This window comes from Fringilla coelebs, assembly GCF_963513975.1.
Source record: "Fringilla coelebs genome assembly, chromosome: Z".
In the NCBI taxonomy this organism is placed as follows: domain Eukaryota; kingdom Metazoa; phylum Chordata; class Aves; order Passeriformes; family Fringillidae; genus Fringilla; species Fringilla coelebs.
The window spans coordinates 63,820,656-63,845,455 of record NC_140031.1 but is presented as its reverse complement, the minus strand read 5'-3'; the positions used below and the strand labels follow the sequence as shown (position 1 = coordinate 63,845,455).

The window sequence follows — 24,800 nt, the reverse complement described above, 5'->3', positions numbered from 1 at the left end:
CTTCTAGTTATTCATGTAATGATAAACTTTCATACACATAACCCGAAAAAAAAAATTATCAATCTCCAGTTAAAACTTAAACTTCAATAAAACTCTACAAGGCCTACTCCTTCATAGTGCCTGAAATTTCCCGTGCTAGTGATGTGAAGGTCATTCACCTCCAAGCAATGTTTTCCCAGATGGCTATGAACACAACTTTCACTCTGTGTCCATGCTATCCAATAGAGCTATCATTCTTTTCAGAAGCTCCCACCTATGAAGCCAGCAGAAAATGTAATGAACATCCCTCCCCTCCAGCCCACTATTCTGCCAAAATTGAAATACATCATGCTCTTAATAGACACAACAACTGAAAATACAGAAAACTACACATCATATTGCAGAGATCAGCAACTGAACAAAAAACTGAAACCACATGAACGACCACTGGAACTACCCTTGAGTCCAAGCATCACATGAACTTCTCTGACAGAATTCCTAGTGTAAGCAAACTTGTAGTATTTATTTGCCCTCCAACTTGTCCAGTCACTCCACCACTTCTGTTTCAATCCACCACGGCATCATTGCAATTACATTTGCATGTAATTGCAGATAGCTGAAGCAGAGAAAACAACTTGTCGGCAACAGCTTTGTGCTCCAGAACTGCTCCCACCCCCTAGATTGTTAGCAGTCTTAATTCAGACTTAATTGTAGACTGGACTCAGGACTTCTCCTGGCTCTTAGCTTTACAAGAGGATTTTATTTTCTGAACTGTGTTTAGTTGCTTGTTGGTAGGTTTCCATCAACATATAGTTTATACTCCAGCATTCTTTGCAGTGCAAGGGCACTCCTTTTAAGAATGAGAAGTTTTGTCCAGGTGTTCAAGAGACAAAAGGTATTTTTCCTGTCTTTGACTTGGGGCCATTTTTACAAAATTTTAGAACTTTTCAGCCTCTTGCCTTCAAATACTTTAACACAGATTGTAGTTTTCCCCTACTGTATCTTTTCTAAAACACTCATCCTTCTCTAGGGAAACAGCCTGATAATGCCTGCATCTGGTTGTTGCTCAATCTCTTTTGAACTCCTTAACGAACTGCACTTTAATTTTTTAGAGAAAAATAGGTCAAAAGGCCAGTATGCACCTGATGGCTCATGACAGTAGAAGTCCAGGTAAAGGGTGACCATTCCAGAAGCATGCTAGCCCTGAGAAGCTCAACACCACAAAAAAAAACCCCAAAAACTGGAAGAGATACCTAGTAAATGCCTTGAGAGCACAGCTGTTGTGGAAACATGTATTTTAACAGATTTCAGAGAACACTGACAAAGGACAAATCGTAAAGGAGGAACTACATGAGTGAGAGAAGGATGATTTGTGTCCCAACTTTTTACACCATGATGACTAAGCCTATTCAAAGAGAAAGACAGGTAATAAAAGTGCTGGTAAATCAGGTATGCTGGGATTTTGTGAGTGCAAAAGATAATGGCAAATCGAGGAAGAAAAAAAGTGGATTTAGTGAAGCTGGCGGAAAACAAAACCTTGAAAGAATACAATAACCACTTCTTCCTAATAAAATCTATACATGCCCTTGGCTGGGGATCTCCCACTGCTACTGCCCTTATTTAAATGTGACACCCTTCACAAGGATTAACACTAATATACCCTGCCCTGTAGAAAGCAGTCTACTTTGCAAAAACAGCTCTTCTATTATTATTTTTTCCTTTTGCATCAGGAGTGCACCACTTCAAAGACTGTGGAGATGTAAACTGCTAAGCAGTTTGCCTTCATCACCACTCCAGATTACTAACTCTCACAGATATTTAAAACTCTGGAAGTGCTAACTGCCCTCTGCAGTAAGCAACAGTAATTTTACTCAAAATTGTTTCCCATTAGAAAGAAAATAAAGGTAAAATAATTTTTTGGAACTACATGTAGAGAGATTTAAAACATAATTGTGTCCTTTTCTGTACTAAAAAAGAAGTAACCTAAAGCTAAGCACAACTTATTTGCAAACAGACTCTATAAAAGCCCCAATACAAACCAAATTAACTGAAGAATTGGTATTTTGTCTTAGCTTTTATTAAGAAACCAATTCTCATGTGGTAATTGTATCGAGATAATACTAGCATGCAGGAAAGTACAAGGAGCTAGTAAGAGACATATCCTGCATAATTTTGCTTTCATGTTATTTTCAATCAGCGTGTGGAATAACTATATACTGACAGTATTTTAGACAGTTTTTTCAGTCTACATTATTATTATTGGCCATTAAGTAGTTTATTTGTGGAATATATGATACTTTCCACATTGACAAGAAGTCTCCAAATCCCAAAAGCCTCTTATTGTTTCTTGTTCGTACTCAAAATATTTTCTGGCACTACTGCTAATTTTTCCAGACATACGCTATGTATTTTTCTCATGTCCAACATGCAACAAGAACAGACTGGATGGCAGTTATTAGCAACACTCTACCTAGCTTTTAACTAACAAGATAAACTCACTGCCCTTCTTTAAAATACACTGAACTAAAAGAACACGATGAACAGGAATACATATTACTCTGTATTTAAAGAAAGCGGTATCAGGACAAAGTCATCAGACTCTTACTAGTAAAAGGAGCAGCCTATGTCAGGCCACTAAAACCTACAATCTCATCCCTAAAAGTCGTCATTTCACTGACATTCCCAAAAGTCATCATTTCACTGACATACGTAGTATAGTTGTCTCATTCTCATCTGTGTACCCCATAAACTCTCATTACTGTAATGGTAATAAAGGTGAATACAGAGTTTGCCTGTTTATAAAACACCATTTAAAAGTGTTTGTTCTATTTCTGTGTATGTTTCTTGCGGTAATGTTTTATCTGAAAGCTTTTCATTTTATTTGGGATAAACAAGTTATTTTTACCAAGAAAACACCCTTTGAGGTCTGTTTTTGCCACTGTACTTCTCCAGTAAAATTATAAATACTGCAGCCACACACTGATTATTAACCACCACAGAAAGGAATTATTACCAAAGCAATTACTGCAAATATCTGAAAATCATTTTCCTCTCCAAATCCCTATGTATTTCTACTTAATGTCCTGCAAAACACAAGAAACTACTCCATACCCTCCACCTCAAATTCAGAGAATAAACTACATCTATCCTGTAGCCCACAAGAAATCTGTATTTTAAAAGCAAACTAATACTTCAGGAGTATTCTCATGCATAGCCCATAGAAGGCTTTACATAAGGACAATCTAATGGGCATACCCTATAAAACCCTACCACAGTCTGACCAGAAATCATCAACTGCATGTTTCCTCTTCATGACTGCATACTGAAAAGGAAATTATTTTTCCCCATGACACTGAAGCCGTAAGTTTTAGCTTTCATATTTTTCAGATTCTGTGCTGCCTATGTATGTAGTTTTGAGCTTCATATAAGCTCTTTTCACTGAGTAGGTAGCAGACAAAACAATTCTTTTTCTAGCTTGGGACCAAGGACAACTGTTAACAAGTTTCAGGCCCAACAGCATAAACAATGGTGAACTGAAGACAGAAAACAAGAAGAATGGGACTTCATAATCTGAAGTAGTAATTGGACAATTAAACCCAATATGCAAACAGACCAAAACTTAAGGAAGTATGGGACCTCATAACTGGTCATCCATTTGGTGACCATTCTGGGTTCATCTTGGGTGTAGCCCTGGCCAGGCGTATCCTTTATACCTTTTAATATATGCCTACTTTATTATTTAACTCTTGTCTAGCCTCTGTTCTAGGTCAGCCTTCTCAAGGTATCAATAGAAGTTGGTCAACATGAACATTTATAAGCATTTTCAAATTTAACTATAGGCAACTAATTAAACTATCCTATATTCTATCTGCTATATCCTATCTGTACTTCCTATCTGCTCCAACAATTCTAACAACTGTAATTTGAATTTCATTTCAACATTTCTGTAAATCTGATTGTACCTACAAGAACAGTATGTTCTTGGGCTGAACAGACAGTTACATCCAAACACAGTGGCTTGTTCATAATCCAAAGTACATTTTTTGGCCTAGGTCGAGTAAGTTCTGGAAGAGCTGCGCCCCACAACCCTAAAACTAAGGCAAGGGAAATCACTTATGTGACAGATGGAGCCATTTCAGGTCAGATGGCTTTGTAAGCATTACTGTCTTCTTCCATCTCTCCCACAGAAAGCAGAAGCTGCAGAAGTTTAACTTTGGTGTGGTGTTACAACGCAGAGTTTACAAGCTCACAGGACTTGCCTGTAGCTGGCGTGGTAGATACAAATTCTGTAGGAAACCAACAAAATAATTCAGATAGATACAGCCCCTCCAGCTCCTGCCACCAAGAACCTCACTCACTTCTACCACTGGCACTGCAACCCTGGTTGTTGCCAACATCTCCAGAGGGACTCCAGCTGCTGGCCTAGTTTCTACTCAAGCTGGTCTCACTTAGCTCCTGCAGCACTCGCACACATGGTATAGAAAGTGAAATTACATAGAGGCAGTTAAGAAAAGATCTAATAAAACAGGACAGACCGCAGAGATCAGGCACAGGGCTCAGCCAAACAAGGGTAAAGACTGGCCACAGTTTACCTGCATCATCCCTTTTTCTGTCTGCCCTCATTTTGTCCATTTTCCAACTCCCTTCCCTTGCAAATCACCTTCTCAGATGGCATAGTCTCACTGACCTGCCCCAACATCCTAGACTCTCAGGTTTGCATGCTTATCAATCACAGAACCCTTGTTTGTGTGCACATTTTTGATAGCTCATCATTTACTGTGACAGACCAGGTTTTGTTTCTTGTCTTTGTCTCCATTAAGTTTGTTGGCAGGTTTGTGTCTCTCTCCATATCTTGTTTATGGCTCCCTCCTTTCTCTTATTTTGCCATGTGATGAGGTCTACAACGAAATAATCTCACAGAATTAAACATTGCTACATTCCACATACCCTCTTCAATCAGTGACTGATCAGGTATGGTCCTTTTATCCACCTCCCGTATTTTCTGGTTCAACAGATTTGCGTCGTAAAATGTCCCTATTTATTACTCCATTTCTTTTTATCCCCTTATGGCATTCAAACGTTCCTTGACGAGGCACAACTTACGCAAGCTGATGGTCTCTCCTTCCATGTTCCCTTACAGATCACAAAACTCTTTCATGAACAATACAGAGCACAACTGTAACCACTCTGTCCATCCAGGAAGAGTGAAATGAAGATTACTTCTGAAAACAATAAAAACTAAGAAGAATATAGGAATAAACAACAGCCCTTCACTCTTGCCCTAAACAAGAATATTTAATGAAAATCAAGGAGTTGCTGTAGAGCATGAGAAGAATTTGCTACAGTAAACCAGTAGCAAGTTGGTCTCCCCCACCCAGGTATGTAAAGTCCAATGGACATTTTATCTTCTTGCCATGATAACCCACGATAGTTCACACACCCCCATCTGTATGTACTTTAGTAAACATGACAGATGCCAGCTGCAGATCTTGGAATCCAGGCAGCAGCACCTGCACTCATCAGCCAGTTCCCTAACAGGCAAAACAGGACACTGCATATACATTGTGTACTAATAAGCACAGGTTTTATCACCCTTTCCTGCTGTGCTTTCCCTTGAGCTTCAGTCCTGATCAGGTCCCCATTTGATCAGCAGTGGCATCCCACGGCTCCCACAGGGCTAACTCTCAGCTTTCATGAAAGCCAAAGTTTTCACATGCTCATTGTCCTGCCTTATTCTTGAGGGATCCACAACTACATTTTGTGTAACAGTGACGGAAAAGAAAAAAACAGGACGAAAAGGGGCATCATTTAACTTGTAAGCTGACACATGAAAAGCTCTTGGGGACCATGAAGTTTGACATTTCCTTAAAATATATTCTTAAAATTCTAGCTTTAAATAAAACCGGAAAGGAGCAACTATAAGAAGCAACGATGGGGAAGTAAATTAAAAGCCCTGTGCCACAAGTGGCAAAAAGTAACAGATTTTATGAAAAAGTGGACTATTTCCAAGCCTAATTGGTGGACTTTTTTCAAGACAAAATAAACAAGGATTATCCAGTTGGACTCAAAGCTGCATGACAAAGGACCTGTCCACGTATAAAGATTTGCGACCAGAATCATACTGTAATGACACGTGTCTTTCACTGGCAAAAGCTCTTTAGAGGAACTTCAGCTGAAAAAATAAACATCAGGAATAAGTATCTTTTGCTAGTATAATTGGATTTGCCCAAAGAATTTTGCTGGCTTAGCTGCATTGGCCAACACAGTGATATTTTTCATCCTGCCAGCTGTGTGCCAGTCCAATTAGAGCATGTAACATTGCTTGTTCAACTTCTGCAGGGTAAGCAGGATTCAGAACCTTTGCTTCCAATCACCACCATTCACATAACCATTATACCTCTTTTCATGAATAAGAGAACGTCTGGAACAGATACAGTGACTTCTCTAATAAGAACTGCAAACTGTTACAGCTGCAAGGATGAGCACAGTCTTGGTATAACATAGTTGTGAAGTCAAGGTAAATGGGTACATGGTGAGAAAATAGAAATTCTAATATTGATGTCCTTGCATCCTCCAGCCACTAGACAGAAATCCTAGAAAGTAAATAATGCTTCATGTGTTTTAAAAAAAAAATAGTTAAAATTTTCAAATTTTACCTAAAAACCTCCTTACCAGTAATATTCAGAGCCTTTTTTTTCTAGGTAAGTTTTTATTTCATAGTTGTGACCAGGACACAACTTGGAAACTTGACTCTCTGGGCACAGGCTAGACAACTTCCTGATGGAAGGAACAGTAAGGGAAATCTGAATTTGGTCTAATAAAAAATTGGCAAAGAAATGCAGACCTTCCCAAATCTGCAAACAGTTTCAATAAAAGCAAGTGACTGAAAGGAAGGCCAAAATAAGCCAATTCTTGCGAAAGTCCTAGGAGACAGCACCTGGAGGACTGTGTGCAGTTCTGGGCTCCCCACCACAAGAGAAACACTGACATACTGGAGAGTCCAATAAAGGGTCACAGAGATGAAGAAGCACCTAGGGCACCTCCTGTGTAAAAAAGGCTGAGACAGCCTCAGACTGACGGATCAGCTTAGAAAAGAGAAGGCTCAGGGCTATCTCACCAGAGAAACACAGCAGGCTCCATCTGGACATGACTAACTTGACTGAGCACCAGCACATGGAGGCTGCGGAGTCTCTCTCCCTGGATCATCTCAAAAGCCATGGTCCTCAGCACTTGGCTCTACCTAGCCCTGTTTCAGTAGAAGAGCCTGACTAGATGACCTCCAGAAGTCCCCTCCAACTTCAGCCACTGTGATTCTACAGTTGATTTTCATGTAATGCTGAACACAAGCCTTTTGGAAGCATTTTTCCTGTGAAAGAAGCAAAGTGCAACTCATATAGAACTTCAGGGTACTTCAAGACGTACCCCTGAGATATGAAGTATCCCTGTATCTACAGTTCCCCACTGAACACTAGATATATCTGAGTATTCAAAAAGGAAGATAATTTCTTTCTGCACTTCAGAACTTTTTTCTTAATTTGTCTTAATTCTCGCACTGTCAAGAATTAAGAAAATGAATCTGTAACTAGCACTTGGGATGAAAATTCCACAGAAAACAAAAAACACTAAGCATGACACTATTTCCTATAATTGCAGCAAAATCTAAAAAAAAAAAAAAAAAAAAAAGGCAGTTAAAAAAACTCACACTCCTGGTGAAATCTCTGTTGATTTATGAAGAAAGTGTATCAATTCAGATGGAACAGTGCTTAGCAAGGCACATCATTCTGAAAAGAAGCCTACAAACTTGCTTTTGAAATATGATTATGTCATAAGAAGAAAACCAAACAATACATCTTAAAATGGAAACCAATGTTCAATAGCCATGTCAGGTTGCTGGTACAAAATCTTCTGTAGCAGCTTTATATATCAATATCAGGTTTCTTAGTAATTTTTGTGCATTAAAGAGTCCTTCTGAGAGTGGAACAGCAGAACTTTCCACAATATTTAGTAAAAGGAACACAATTTGTAAAACAAGAGCAACATCACCAGACATGGTAAAAAGAAGTGCAAGTCTCTCTTTTTTTTTTTTGTCTTTCAACACTATGATGGTATATATCAATTAAGTGGTACATATCAATTATAGCTTTAACAACTGTACCAAGAACATGCCTCAGTGATCTTTCTGGCCATCCATAATTCAGTTCTGGCTAACAGGATTAATTCATTATTTACTGACAGTGGGCACAAAAGCCAATTTTTTCTTCAGCAATCAGAACTGACAATGAATCCTTCATGCAAAGTTTATCTGTGAAGATCTGAGGCATGCAACAGCAAATCACATAGCAATCTACAGAACTCTTTCAAAAAAAAAAAAACCAAACAAAACAGCAGGTGACTGACAGAAAGGCCAAAATGAGAGAATTCTTTCAAAAGTCCTAGGAGATAGCATCTGTGGAGTACTGTGTGCAGTTCTGGGCTCCAAATACAAAAGAAACACTGACATCCAGTCTAATGAAGACTTGCTTTACTTATGGTCAAAACACCATTAATAAGCTGAATATTTGATTTGTTGCTTATTCTACATCAGACTGACACTTCTGTGTTTTTTCAGTGTTTTCTCTGTATCAGTTTCTTCTCTGAAATGCATTTCTCACTTAACTGAATGTTTAGGATATACAAAAAACAACATTAAGAGACAGCTACATCTAAACTGCTGAAGTTTCACACAGTAAGTACTTGAAACAGCCCTAAGAATTTGATTATTAGATACCAAATTTTCATCCCAAACACTGGAATATTACTTTGCTGCACATTAATTTAGATCACATAAAGGCATTAGAAAAATGTAAAAATATTAGCATCATATTTGGCACTGCAGAACTCATTAGCATTAAAAAAAAAGAAGGAAAATGTTTTAATAAGACAACATGTTTCTCATTTTCAAAACTCTACGGCTCATACAAAATGGACAGTAAAATCCATATATCAAAACTGTAGCACCTCCTTTTCTAATAGTGAAGCAGGTTTAAGAACCAAGGCAGCACAAAACCATCTCAAAGCTCTTAAAATTAAATTTAATTAGTATTTGCAACTGCTTGCAGTACTTGCTGCAAACAATCCTTTGAAATAGAAAAAGTTTTGCAATCATTTTTTGCAGGAATGAATCAAAGCACTTTAAATGCTCCAAACTCACAAAGATGTTAGCAAGTATTTATTTTTGTATCACATCATCGTATTTCTTCTGAATGTGAATCTTTAACTCCCATTTCAAAAACACCAACCAAGCATCAATACAGGAAGAAACCTCAGCAATACCTCCCTATTTTAAAAAATCCAATTGCTGGAAGAATATTAATTTTACCTTAAAATCCCAATTTATGGTTGCAGTTTTCAACTCTACTTTGTCAGTGGTATGTGTGATAGAAAATGATAAACATTGTGCTATTTCTGCAGATGTTCCCTGCAATTAGTATGTAATACAATAGCAAACATTTCAAGTTTTCTTAAAACTCAAAATTGAAAGAGTTATGCAACAAACAGTACTGGTATCCAAAAAGACTTTAAAAAAATATTTTCCATTGATAATTTCTATCAGTCCATCTCCAAAATGCCTACCAAGATCTGAGATAAAGTGTCCAGGTTTTGACATCTGCACCACCTTACACAATACAGAAAGTATTATTTCAGGTGATGGTGTTTAAAAGCTATCTTTGGGCCTCCACAGAGTTCTGATGCCCTCTTTCATATGTAAGCAGAAGATAAATTTAAATTACAGAATTACAGATATAGAAAGAGAACTCATTTTCCTGTATACAAAGCTGAAACACATAAAACTTTGCACATGTACCATTAAAATATATTCATTACTGTAAAGAAATTTCCTTAAATGTCATAAAATGTGCTGAAATTGACATACTTAAAATAATGCCCGGGCAAGAATGAAGTGGGGAAATCAAGACAAGGTGTTCAGTTATAGGCACATCTGAAAAAGATCACATTTTCAATTTTAAACATAATCTTGCTCTGCCTGCTTTGATGGGACCAGGGATCTGAAGAGAATCTGGCTCAAAATTGCTTAATAGTAAAGTCTACTCTACAGATAGTTTGCATATTCAGCATGTATTCATTAATGATTTTGTCATTTAGACATGTGAAATTAACAATACAGGTACCTCAGCGGACACAGGTTAATTAGGACATTCATTACAAGTAAAAAACAAAAATCACACTCCTTCCACTTTAAGATTTTTTTCCCTGTATTAAACTACACATATATAGATGCACACAGGTACGCACACACATATGAAACATAACATATGTAAATGGACAAGCTATCACTTGAGCACTAAAGACTGAAATCTTTTATTTGTGTTAATGGATGTTATACTGACCGTATTTGTTGACACAGCATCAAGAGAACATACAAACATTTACACCAATGAAAACATTACTCACATTACCATAACTGATATTTGCAACAGGCACAGCATCTGAAATCCGTTCCTAGTGAGAGGACTAAGGGCATAATAATTCAATCTCTATTCTGGTAACACATATTTACACTTGGCTGCCTTCACTGTTGTTGTTTGCCATCACAATACTGAACTGCATTACAGGAAGATGGAACTATCTGGTCAGCACACCATACTGTTAAAAATTTCTGTGTATAATGTAGTTTTACATGTTCTCAGTTCATACTACAATTTTCTCTCTACATTACTTCAATCTCTCTGTATTGTTAGAAATTTGAAGCCCCAATAAATACTCTCCATCTGTTTTAGAAACCACACAATGAATCCACAAAAACCTGCCTACCTACCTAATCAGTACAACCAAACTATCATGTTAACAACAGAATGCTCTTCAATATACTCACGCTGGTATTAGTGGGGAAAAAAAAACCAAACAAAAAACCAAGAGAAGCAATTCGAAAGGATACAGCTTAACAGAGCTGTATTTAAACACAGGCTTGAAAATTCAAAGGTCAAGATACTTAATTCTAAGAATAAGGCACTCTAAGTTCAACCTTCTTCAAATTCCTTTTTCTATAGAAATGCCACTGATCGAGGGAGAAAACGCATCCCAAATGGCACACAGTATGACTGCAACCCTAGTCCTTAACTGTCACAGCAACCTCCAACACCAAACCTCTCACCCTGTGCATCAGTTCTGTCCTCCTATTTATGATGCTTAATTTATTATTTCCTTATTCTACAGAATTTTTACACACAAAAGAATATTTTCATAGGTGAAATAAATACCAAGGCTTTACTCTGTCCTTCACACAGTTTGGGACAAGTAAACTCTTTGTGATGATTAACATATTGTTAAACTTTTTTAAAAAATGTATTTATTTACACTACAGAATACTACACTGCAGAAATATCCTTAACAGCACAATCTAGGACTCCGGGTCATGGCAGCTCATGACTTAAAAAGATGTTCTCTTTCCTTGGAAAAGAACTGGCCGAATGGCCCGGCCTAGAAAATTTTGGAGAATGGAGTTATATCCAGTTGGTGCCCGGTGACAAGTGGTGTTCCACAGGACTCAGTACTGGGGCCAGCACTGCATAACATCTCTACCAACAAACTGGACAAGGCACTCAAATTACTCCCCAGTGAGTTTGCAGATGACACTATGTTGGGCAGAAGTTGACCTGCTGGAGGGTAAGAAGGCTCTGCAGATGTATCTGGACAGGATGTACCAAAGATTAAAAGATGCACTGAGGCCACAGTTCACAAGGCCAAGTGGTGTGTCCTGCCATTGTCTCACAACACCACCATGCAGTGTCTGGAAAGTGCCCAGCAAAAAGGATCTGGGGCTTCTGGCTGAAAGCCACTGAAAATGAGCCAGGAGTGTGCCCAGGTGGCCAAGAAAGCCAGTGGCACCTGGCCTGTGTCATCAATAGTGTGGCCAGCAGGACCAGGGCAGGGATTGCCTCCCTGTACCTGGCACTGGTGAGGGCACATCTTGAGTGCTGTGCCCAGTTCTGGGCCCCTCACAACAAGAGGGTGGGTCTGGAGCACAGGTTTTATAAGGAGCTGAAGGAGCTGGGGTTGTTTAACCAGGAGGAAAGGAGACTCAGGGGAGACCTTGTCTCTCTCCAGTTACCTGAAAAAACAGGCTGCAGCAAGGTGCGAGTTGATCTGTTTTCAAGAGATAGGACAAGAAGAAATTACCTCAGTTTGCACCAGAAATGGTTTCAATCAGGTATTAGGAAAATTTTCCTCACAAAAAGGATTGTTAAGCATTGGAACAGGCTTCCAATGGAAGCAGCTGAGTGAGTCACCATCTCTGGAGGCAATAAAAATAATGCATAGAAAGAGGGAGGTCATTTAGTGCTAGACTTGACAGTACAAGGTTAATGGCTGGACTTGATGATCTTATGGGCCCTTTTCAACCTAAATGATCCTTTTACTCTTTTCAAATCTCATCTGATTTAGACTACGTGCTACATAATAGAGACTACGTGATTTAAATATATACACATCATTTAGTTTTTATTAACAGCTTGGATAAATTTGTAAGAGTTGCTTTAAAAAGCTTAGGGGAAAAAAATGTTCTTCTCTAGAGCTGGGATTTAAACACCTTTTACCCTTAGTAGCTTGCAGAAATTTCTTTTTTACATGTGTCAGACCCAGTAATGGCTTTGTAAACATATAAACTACTGCAGCAATGGCTGGTTCCTCTGCCCCTGCAAAACACTCATTTTGGGAAGCTGTCATCAAACAGGTCATGTAATGGGTAAAGAACTCACTCCCTAATGTAACTAAAAAATTATTTGAGATGACAAAACCAAGAAAGAATTGGCATTTTCTGCTAAGTTAACCAAAACAAGGAACATAGAAGGAAACACTGCAGGTCCTCAGCTTCAAAGAGCAGCCCCTACCCGTGTAGATCTTTTCATTTACTTTAGAAAACAAGATTATTCTCATATAAAGTCAAAGGAAGGTTAATAAAAAACAAACCACATGATACACATTAGATGATAGGCAAAGGAACATGAGCCTCGCTACCCCAAACACACTCAAATAAGCACAGTTTGCTGACTCACTTCTTAAACCTTATCCCACACCTTTTATAAGGAGAAAAAAATAGGCATTAAGAACTGAAACCACAGAGAAATTTGGTGAGATGTGTCCTTTTTAAAAACACTCTCAAGTCCTACCCAATGCTGAACAAAACACATACACATAAATATTCACTTACAGAAATCACACCCAAAGAATACACACACTATACTAGGTCTCTGTATTTGAATTTGAGAAAAAGTGCTCTGGCTGTTCTCTGATGCAGTAAGGAAATTAAATGAAGAGGCAGAAAGCTTCAGATATGATCTGTAACCTATGCTCAGGAGAGCTTCATATACAAAATGCCTAAATGCCTATTGATCTTACCAGGTCCTTTGTGCCTGTAATCTGAATGCTTTTCTCAAAGCCATTGGAACTCACTTGTCTTCACAAATGCTTCCAAAACAGTATTTTAAATGAATTTTCTAGTGTTTTATGTCTCCCATCTCTTAATTTCCCATCTTGCTTTGTATTCAGTTCTGATGTTTTACCAAGACACAAACACAGAAGACAGATCAAAAATGTCCTCCCTCTGTACTTGTGAACAAAACAGTCTTATATCTCTTGGCAAGAGATTAATTTTCAAGAATTAGATTTTGTAAATGCAGCTCATCAAAAATATTCATCACACCACAAATTTTTTAAAGAAAAGTCCCAACAGGTCATCTAATTAGGTCACCTGAATAAGGAAGGAAAGTCCTGAGTTTTTGTCTAGAAAGCCATCTCCTAAAGCTTTCATGAAGACTGCCAGACAGAGCATCTGCTCAGCAGCACCATAAATTGTGTCATGAATGTTCTCATCCCTCTCACACAATTTACAGTTACTGCAGTGTGACCAAAAAACCAGCCACTTCTGTCAGAAATTAACAAAAGCTGGCAAAAACAGACCACAAGGCTAAGGTAAGAGTTTCAGTAGGGAGAATGCAGCTGACATAATGCAATTTCTGATTTTTTCTAGGACAGAGGTGTTCACAGATTTTGCAAAGGAACACAACTGCAAGACTGATGAAAGAGCTACTTAAACAGAAAAGCCAAAAAAAGCACAGCCTATGTAGTGGTGCTCACATGAAGCACTGGTTATTTTTTGTAGTAACTGAGGTACTAGTGGGAAATACAAAAAAAGCAAAGTTATTGAAAATAAACAAGATAAAAAATTCTGAGACAGCAAACCTGGAATGTATTTACTGAGAACCAGGAACTGCATACATTAAAGAAAGAATGTCCCTATTTTCCTGAAAGGAGAAAAGCAAAGGAATCAGTGTTTCTACTGTTACAATGCCAATAGAAGACAGTACGCAAGTCAGACCTATGCTGCTTACCTACTTTTCTAGCAGGGGAGGTACTGTTCCAACGCAATCCAGTTAGACTGGTTGGAAGGCAAAGAGAAAAATACCCAAGGTGTGAAAGGACTTCTTTTCTCTCTTTCCCCTTCCCATTGCTTTTAAAGAGCAGCTGTTGTTAGCATTCAGTGCTATTAAAGGCCAAAATCAGCACCAGTTTTCAATGTCCTGACAAACAGGCATCAGTAGAGGGCACCAGAAAGCAAAACAAGTTTCCTTATCTTTGAAGAGCTTAGTAAAAGAGGGACTATCTGCTCCCATGAGAAGCTGAAGAGGAAAAAAAATTAAAACCATCCTTTAAATCACAGATCTCATCAAGTTCTGCCCACAGCAGAATTTAAATATTCTGTATTAGATAATTTAACTTGATATAAATTCTTATAAAGAGAAGGAAACCACAAGTTCTACTTCCATATGAACTGATTAATTCAAGCCTGTATCTTCCACAAGTTTTCAGAATCACTCCTCCACAGTCAAAACAACTTTCCAACTAAAAATAGGAAAAAATATATTCTATATCTTTCCTCTAGCCTTATTTCCATCCTTCATATCCTTCTGAAGCAAGGTGGGGATGGTAAAGCTACACACAAAGACTACCTGAGAACTTCATAACTTTAAGACCTACTCTGTACAATTCTTATTAGATCCCCAGCAATTCAGTCCATGTAGTCTCTACAAACAAACATGTATGACATATTTGACTTATGACAAAACCACAGTTTCATAGTACAAGACTACAATTCAATAGCAGGTAGAACTGAAGAAGTAATTTCCCTCCCTAACCACTCATTTTTTATATTTTAGCAAGACATTGCATAAAAAACATCACAACTCTTAAAGACTTTTTAAGCAAAAAGTTGAAAAAATAACTTGACTTCCTTAACAGACCACTTTAAATCATAAAAATTATCACTTATTACAATGTCAATAAGCCTTATTAAAAAAACATATTTAGAAAAGCTGACACATAAACTTGACAAATCACAACAGTAACTGATTCAACTAATATTAGCTTCTGAGCCAAATCCTTCTATTTCAGAAGACAATTATATATTGTGACTTCCACAGCAGCACAGGTATAAAGAAAGGACTTAACATTTAACTTCAATATTTATTATACCTTGCTTAGTTATAAAAACCCACAAAGTGAACCAGATAAGAATCAAATGAAGTACAACCTACTCTGTAAGCCCATGAGATAACAAAAATTCACAAAGGAGATAGTGAAATCTTTACTTTTTAAGACCCTTTTATCTACATACAATTTTTCACAAGTAGTGTAACTCCAAGTAACAATTCCCTGAAAACTTTCTTCACATTTATTCTATGTATGCATCTAGTTCCTTGTCCTAAGCTGACATTATGATGCTTGTATCTCCATTCGTGTGTGCGGTTTGTGCTGGATATTATGTTCTGTGCCTTCAAGACTGGCTCTGAAGAGGGAATGTTTTGTTTTGGCTCCTTATCAGCTGCTCCCCCACGGCCGGCAGGACATACAGACGGGGCAGTACATAGCACTGCTTTTACTTTTTGCTTGGCTTTTGGCTTTTACTTTTGCTTCTGCTTGCTCTCGCTTCTTGCTTCTTCTCATTAGTTAGTTTAGCTAAACAGTCCAAATTTCATCCTGGACTGTTTCTCCTTTCCTCTTTTGGATCTACTCAAACCTGCTCTGGACTGGGACCTGGGAACACAAAGAGTTTGCACCCTGTGGCTGCAGCAGCTGCCCCAGTGCCGGAGGGACTGATACCAGAGCGACCACCCCGCAGAGAGAGACTTTCTGAATTTGCCATCTTTTTCAGAGCGGTGAAACAGTGCTGTCATCCGGTATTGTTCATTTTGTGTGCTGGGGGTGCTGTGCCTGTTAAATAAACAGGTTCTTTCCACTTCTCTCCGAGGAATTCTTCCTGAACCGGTTGGGGGCAGGGACTGTGTGGGTTTGCTTTCTGGAGGGGCCCCTCATTGGGGATTCTCTCCCAAATTTGCCCTAAACCAGGACAAATTTTTGGTGCCCAGCGCATGGGGCTCAAGAGAGAGTGGGAAAACCCCGTTTTGAGTGCATTTTGGTTGCCATTACTCTGTGTTCATATAAAGCAGTAAATAACCATGCATTTTGAATTCATAATGTCTATTGGGGTGAAGGCTTGCATGCATTTCTGGTCCCTAGGGTTTTTGGAGATTTTAATACCTCTATGGTCCCTAGGTTTGTTTTCTTATCCAGAAATAGCTCTAGTATTGTCCCTAATACTTAGTTTTTACAGCACAGGGGCAGTGACCAGAATAGCTATTCTGCTGGGCTTGGTGGTAATGATTTGTAAGAAGTTTATAAACATGCTGGGGTCTGCTCCAGGTATGAATGGTTCATGGCTATGGTTATGCATCGAGTTTGTTAGAGGAGGAGCAGAGGATGAGGCTTTCCAGCCTTTGCTTTCCTTCTTCTACTCTGAATCCGTTACATCACTATTGGAGAATGTTCCGTTTCCCCTGAATGTTAAAGAGATCATTTTTCTGGTATTCACCCTGGTAAGCTTCCTCAATACACTCTGCTGCTTCTCTAGAATGAGGGCTAAGATTTCTAAACGGGCTGATGAGATCCCTGACCCAGGAGTAGACCCAGGTGTGGAAAATCCTAAGTGGTGTGGGAAATGGGAGGATATGGGCCAAATCCTGAAGGAATTCTCTGACCCTATAGTCTGAGACTTTCCCCATGAACAAATTCAGAACGCAGCTGAGGTGGGGAAATACCTGAAAGAGAAATACAAGGATTACCCTAAGGAGAAAGGATCATTGCAGTGAGCTGCGCCTTGGCATATGCTTATCACACTCTGCTAGATACTGTCGGGCAGCAGACAGAGGCAGGGGGGCAGGGAGATAAATCAGCAGCTATCCCAGTCACTCAGGCTGCAGCCAAACTAGATAATGAGCCTAAGCCAGCAGCTAAACCAATGGCTGCTGCTACCAGCATTAGAAGTGGAAAATGCACGGGCAAGACCAATCGACCAGTGGATGATGATGATGATGATGATGATGATGATGATGATGATGATGATGATGATGCAGGAGAAGGACTCTCAACGCCTCCTGACATAAAATCAGGAGTCAAAGCAGCAGGTGCAAGATCAGAAGCCAATATTGAGTCCTTTTCCCTGAAGGACCTTTGTGGCCTAAGGAAGGATTACACCCGAAGACCTGATGAATCCATAATTAATTGGTTAGTCCGTCTTTGGGATGCTGCAGGCGAGGCTACAATTCTGGATGGCACTAAAGCAAGGCATTTGGGATCCCTGTCACATGATCCTGTCATCAACCAGGGAATGATGAGGGGGGGATAATCCACACAGCCTCTGGGCACGGGTCTTGCAAAATGTTGCACAAAGATACCTGTGTGCAGATGATCTTTATATGCAGCAAACACAGTGGAAGACCATAGAGCAAGGGATCCAATGCCTGAGAGAAATGGCAGTGGCAGAGATTATCTTCTCAGATAACGCAACAACTAGGAACCCAGACTTGGTACCACGCACATCTGTGATGTGGCGGAAACTTGTACGACTTGGGCCACATGAATATGCTTCTGCCTTAGCCATAATGAAGCGGGATGAGAGGGATGAGACCGTGCTGGATATGGCAAGGAAGCTCCGAGCGTATGCAGACGCTGTGCATGGCCCAACACATGCCAGAATCGCAGCGGTGGAAACACAAATTAGGACAAGATTGAGGAGAATCACAAGAAGCTCAGAGAGGAGATTAAAGAAGACCTTCTCCAAATCTCAGCAGTACAGATCAGGGGTTCTAGTGCCCAACACAGGCGTTCCCCAGATAGAGAGAGCAGGTACACCCCACAAGCTGAGCTGTGGTTCTTCCTGCGTGATTGTGGAGAAAACATGAGGAGATGGGATGGGAAATCTACTGCTGCTCTGGCACGACGGGTGCCTGAATTGAAGGAAGACAGGGCTCAGACAGGGAGTTCCACCAAAAGGAAAGCAGCTCCAGTTGCCCGTAGCCGAACTGCCAGATACGATGATGACGATGACATGTCCGATCCCCTTGAAGGAACATCCAAGACATATGGCCAGGGAAAGAAGGATAAGCAGGCTTAGAGGGGCCCTGCCTCTAGCCAGGTAGAGGCTAGGGAAAATCGTGTTTTCTGGTCTGTGTGGATTCGTTGGCTTGGCACATCGGAACCACAAGAGTGTAAAGCTTTGGTTGATACTGGTGCGCAGTGCACATTAATCCCATCGAGACATGCGGGGACAGAGTCAGTTTCTATTGCTGGTGTGACAGGGGGATCCCAGGATTTCACTCTGGTGGAAGCGGATGTGAGCCTGACGGGGAATGAGTGGAAGAAACATCCTATTGTGACTGGCCCAGAGGCCCCATGTATTTTGGCCATAGACTACCCGCAGGGTGGGTATTTCAAAGACCCAAAAGGACTCAGGTGGGCATTTGGGATAGCAGCTGTAGTGACAGAGGGCATCCAGCAATTGAACACCTTGCCTGGACTGTCTGAGAATCCATCTGCAGTAGGACTTCTGAAAGGAGAAGAGCAACAGGTGCCACTTGCCACTTCCATGGTGCATCGCCGACAGTATAGAACCACTCGAGATGCTGTGATTCCCATCCACAAGATGATCCGAGAGCTGGAGAGCCAAGGGGTGGTCAGTAAGACCCACTCACCCTTCAACAGCCCCATTTGGCCTGTGCGTAAATCTGAAGGAGAATGGAGATTGACTGTGGACTACCGTGCATTGAATGAAGTGACTCCACCGCTGAGTGCTGCCGTGCCAGACGTATTAGAGCTCCAGTACGAGCTGGAGTCCAAGGCAGCACAGCGGTATGCCACTATTGACATTGCCAATGCATTTTTCTCCATTCCTCTGGCAGTAGAATGCCGGCCTCAGTTTGCTTTCACATGGAGGGGAGTGCAGTACACCTGGAACCGACTGCCCCAGGGGTGGAAGCACAGTCCAACCATCTGCCATGGACTGATCCAGACTGCACTGGAAAAGGATGAGGCTCCAGAACACCTGCAGTATATTGATGACATCATTGTGTGGGGGAACACAGCTGCGGAAGTGTTTGAGAAAGGAAAGCAAATCATCCAAATCCTCCTGGGAGCTGGTTTTGCCATTAAAGAGGGCAAAGTAAAGGCACCAGCTCGTGAGATTCAGTTCCTAGGAGTGAAGTGGCAAGATGGACGACGTCAGATTCCTACAGATGTCATCAACAAGATCACAGCTATGTCTCCACTAACCAATAAGGAGGAGACACAAGCCTTCCTAGGTGCCATAGGCTTTTGGAAGATGCACATTCCCAAATCCAGTCAGATCGTGAGCCCTCTTTACCTGGTCACTCGCAAGAAGAACAATTTCCACTGGGGCTCTGAGCAACAACAAGCCTTTGCCCAGATCAAGCAGGAAATTGCTCATGCAGTAGCCCTTGGCCTGGTCAGGACAGGACCAGATGTGAAGAACGTGCTCTACTCTGCAGCCGGGAACCATGGCCTGTCCTGGAGCCTTTGGCAGAAGGTGCCAGGGGAGACTCAGGGTCAACCACTGGGATTTTGGAGTCAAAGCTACAGAGGCTCTGAAGCCAACTATACTCCAACAGAGAAGGAAATCTTGGCCGCCTATGAAGGAGTCCAAGCCGCCTCAGAGGTGATTGGTACAGAAGCACAACTCCTCCTGGCACCCCGACTAGCTGTGCTGGGGTGGATGTTCAAAGGCAAGGTTCCTTCCACCCACCATGCCACCAGTGCTACATGGGGCAATTATCACTCAGCGCGCCCGTATAGGTAAACTGAATTGCCCTGGGATTTTGGAGGTAATTACAAATTGGCCTGAAGGTGAGAATTTTGGTGTCACAGGTGAAGAACAAGAACCAGTGACACGGGCTGAAGAGGCTCCTCCATATAACCAACTGCCACCAGAGGAAGCACGCTATGCTCTTTTCACTGACGGTTCCTGTCGCATCACAGGGATAAACTGGAAGTGGAAAGCAGCTGTATGGAGCCCCACATGACAGGCTGCACAAGCTGCTGAAGAAGGTGGACCAAACCAACTTGCTGAACTCAAAGCTGTTCAGCTGGCCCTGGACATTGCTGAGAGAGACAAATGGCCAAGGCTCTACCTTTATACTGATTCGTGGATGGTAGCTAATGCTCTTTGGGGATGGCTGGAAAGGTGGAAAGAGGCCAATTGGCAGCATAGGGGAAAACCAATTTGGTCTGCTGATGAGTGGAAAGACATCGCTACCAGGGTAGGGAGGCTACCAGTGAAAGTCTGCCATGTAGATGCCCATGTCCCCAAAAGTAGAGCTAATAAGGAGCACCAAAACAATGAGCAAGCAGACCAGGCTGTAAACATAGGGGTGTCCAAGACAGACCCAGATTGGGAACACAAGGGAGAGTTGTTCCTAGCTCAATGGGCCTATGATGCCTCAGGCCATCAGGACAGGGATGCCACCTATAAGTGGGCACGAGACCAAGGGGTGGATCTAACCATGGACAGTATTTGTCAGGTCATCCATGACTGTGAGACATGTGCTGCCATCAAGCAGGCCAAGCGAGTGAAGCCCCGGTGGTACGGTGGGCGGTGGTCCAAGTACAGGGAGGCCTCACAGATCGACTACATCGCACTTCCCCAGACATGCCAAGGCAAGCGCTATGTGCTCACAATGGTAGAAGCCACCACAGGATGGTTGGAAACCTACCCTGTGTCTCATGCTACTGCCTGTAACACCATCCTGGGCCTTGAAAAGCAGGTCCTTTGGAGGCATGGCACCCCTGAGAGGATTGAGTCAGACAATGGGACTCATTTCAAGAACAGCCTTATCAACACCTGGGCTAGGGAACATGGCATTGAGTGGGTGTACCATATCCCCTACCATGCACCAGCTGCAGGAAAAGTAGAGAGGTACAATGGATTACTAAAAGCCCAGTTGAAAGCCTTGGGTGGGGGATCTTTCAAAAATTGGGAGCAGCATTTAGCAAAGGCTACCTGGTTGGTTAACACCTGAGGTTCCACCAACCGAGCAGGTCCTGTCCAGTCTGAGTCCCTGAATATAACAGATGGAGATAAAGTCCCAGTGGTACATGTCAGAGGTTTGTTAGGGAGGACCGTGAGGATCAATTCTGCCTCGAGTACAGACAAACCCATTTGTGGGGTTGTCTTTGCTCAGGGACCAGGTTGCACATGGTGGATTATGCAAAGAGAGGGAATGACACGATGTGTACCTCAGGGAGATCTGATTGTGGGGTAAGAATGATATGCAAATATGACTGTTTGCTAGATGTTATTGCCATTGTCTACATTAAACCATACAGACATGAGATAGGAGGAAACGTGCAAGTGTTGATGGTCTGAGCAAGTGAAAGGTGGAGAAGGAAATGTGTAAGTGTCGAAGGTCTGAGCAAATGAAAGATGGAGTTTTGAGTGAGTAAAGTGAAAGTGGAGAATCCTGCAGTTCTGTAGTATGGGGCCTGGATTCAGTGGTCCGGTGTGGGGATGTGATGAGGGCATGAAGGGCATTGCTTGTAATTTTTGGGGGAACAGACAGAAGTTTTATGTGAATAAAATGCATGATAGGTAGTAGTATGTTGACAATATGGGGATAAGGGGTGGAATATGGTAGGCTGATGTTACGATGCTTGTATCTCCATTCCATGCTTGTATCCCCATTCGTGTGTGTGGTTTGTGCTGGATATTATGTTCTGTGCCTTCAAGACTGGCTCTGAAGAGGGAATGTTTTGTTTTGGCTCCTTATCAGCTGCTCCCCCACAGCTGGCAGGACATACAGACGGGGCAGTACATAGTGCTGCTTTTACTTTTTGCTTGGCTTTTGGCTTTTACTTTTGCTTCTGCTTGCTCTCGCTTCTTGCTTCTTCTCATTAGTTAGTTTAGCTAAACAGTCCAAATTTCATCCTGGACTGTTTCTCCTTTCCTCTTCTGGATCTACTCAAACCTGCTCTGGACTGGGACCTGGGAACACCAAGAGTTTGCACCCTGTGGCTGCAGCAGCTGCCCCAGTGCCGGAGGGACTGATACCAGAGCGACCACCCTGCAGAGAGAGACTTTCTGAATTTGCCATCTTTTTCAGGGCGGTGAAACAGTGCTGTCATCCGGTATTGTTCATTTTGTGTGCTGGGGGTGCTGTGCCTGTTAAATAAACAGGTTCTTTCCACTTCTCTCCGAGGAATTCTTCCTGAACCGGTTGGGGGGAGGGACTGTGTGAGTTTGCTTTCTCCTCTTTGGGGATTCTCTCCCAAATTTGCCCTAAACCAGGACAAATTTTGCCGAGAGATTTGGTGATTAAAGAAGATTACTGTGAACTATCATTAGCCATGAAACCTGCCACAGAACCTACCTGCTCTTCCATCTTGGACTTAATGGTCTAATGACTGCACCCTCCTTTCTCTTACTGTGCACATTAGTATCCAAAAGGAGTTTTTTCCTCTCTCAGAGCAGTGAGTTTCTAATACCACAGCCACAATACCCCCTTGACAGTAAGAAAGGTAATGTAATCCTGCAAAGCAGTGAAGAAGTCTGTTAGGTCAGCAGACAGCAAGATCCCAAGGATGTGGATAAATACCATAAATTTGGCTAACTAAACCAAAGCAGTTGCTTCAGTGAATGACATTTAAGAACAAGCACCTCATCAGCAACAGCAAATCAAACTGCAATGTAATTCAGTACTCAAATATGGTAGACTCCTATTAATTCTTCCCATTCTGGCTGTCCCAGTCTACACATGAAGAACTTATCAGAAAATGAAGGTCTGCTTCAAATACCACCCTCAAAAATCTCTTTCAAAATGTAAATGCTATACATTCATCAACATTGTCATGACTTCCAATTCAATGACCTTCTGTGTATATATTAACTAAGCTACTTGCTCTAAACAGTTGCAATTTGAAATGGGTGTCCTCAGTTAAGATCTCAATGCACAGGCAATACAAAAACACACTTCTTAAGGAAACAATATATAATTTTTACAGTTCAAGCATAAAAAAACGAAATCCCATTTGTGTTCTTGAGGAATAGGAATTAACTCATGCACACTAAAAAATACCGAATGCCCTAGTGTGTATGCTTGCTAAATCAGTGTTACTTTAAACAGTTGTTCTTTCGACTAATTTAAGGGGATTACGGATACTTTAAAAAGTCATTTTACTACACGGATGGGAGGACGTTCAGCGCTTCAGAAACACTTGCTAACGCCTTGCGCATTAACCTCCCTGTCTCGAAGACAGCACACAGCAAATCAACCCTGGAAAGTCCGGTAATTTTCAGCTTCCAGTTCTGCCTTTTGCAAAACCAGATAAAGCAGCTTTAAAACATGAGACAACTGCATCCCTTCCTTAGCTCTCGTCCACCTCGCGCGCCGCCCACGTGGAAGGAGCTCGGGCTCCCCGTCGGCCCAGGCCACACGGCCTCCTTCACCCTCTACCTGTACGGAGGGCGGCCCGGCGCCGCCGAGACATCGCCCCTTCCCCTCCCCGGCTGACAAGCCGCGGGCACCAGGCGGCGTCTGCGAGGCCCCGCCCCGCGCGCGCCGCCGCTCCCCGCGCCGGTACCTGCGGCCCCGCCGCCTCCGCCGCGGCTCCTGCGGGGGCTGCCCCGCCACAACCTCGGGGCCGCCGCGGCCGCCCCGGGCCGGGCCCGACCCTTCCGCCAGCGCTTCCGGGAGCGCGGCCCCCCGCCCTCCGCGCCGGTGACGTCACTCTCCGCTGGCCGGTGACGTCACACCACGCCCAGCGCGAGGCGTTCTTTGTCTGCGCCGGCTGCGGCCGCGGGTCCAACGCGCCTGCGCGCCGCCGTGACGGCGCAGCCCTCCCCCCACCCCGGCCCCGTTTTAGTTTCGGTTTCACAGGATCGGGGAGCGGACAGCGCCGGGAGACACCTCCGAGATCCTGCGGGCCAGCCTGGGGCCCATCTTCAACTTGTCAACTAGACCGCGGTACCGGGTGTCACGTCCAGTCTTTCCTTAAGCATTTTCCGCGACAGCAACTCCAGCGCCTCCCCGCCAGCCCGTTCCAGGGTCTGACCACCCGCTAAAAAAATCCTTCCTCATGTCCAGCCCGAGGCCTTGAGCTTGAGGGCACGTCCTCTGGTTCTGTCGATTGAGGAGACCGATCCTTACCTGGCTCTAACCCCCGTTCGAGAGTCCCTGGAGAAAGAGGATCTGCCTTCTGCTGACGGTGCCACACGGGTACGGGCTCGGGATACAGCCCGGATCAGCAAAGGCAGCAAACGGAGCCTCACAGAACTGATTTACTTGAGCTGTTCCCCTCAAATAAGATACTACCGCCTTATTTTCACCTTTCCAGCCTCCCTGCACTTTCTACCTCAACGTAAATAAAGTTTTTCCCAACTCTGATCCCGGAAAACAAAAACACATCTGCTGTAGGTATAAAGA

The 24,800-nt window shown here is 42.2% G+C and overlaps 1 protein-coding gene across 2 annotated transcripts in view; it reads right to left on the bottom strand.

The window, feature by feature from the left end:
• Positions 1–24,800, bottom strand: part of RNF38 (ring finger protein 38) — a gene marked incomplete at its 5' end in the record, with an annotated part of 111,562 nt that overhangs the window by 27,051 nt on the left and 59,711 nt on the right. Inside the window, one exon of one of the 2 annotated variants that reach the window (XM_084225339.1) lies at positions 23,959–24,067. The exons of the other annotated variant lie outside the window; for it this stretch is intronic. Of the gene's footprint in view, positions 1–23,958; positions 24,068–24,800 lie in introns of those variants that run through there. 2 annotated transcript variants of the gene reach the window in all.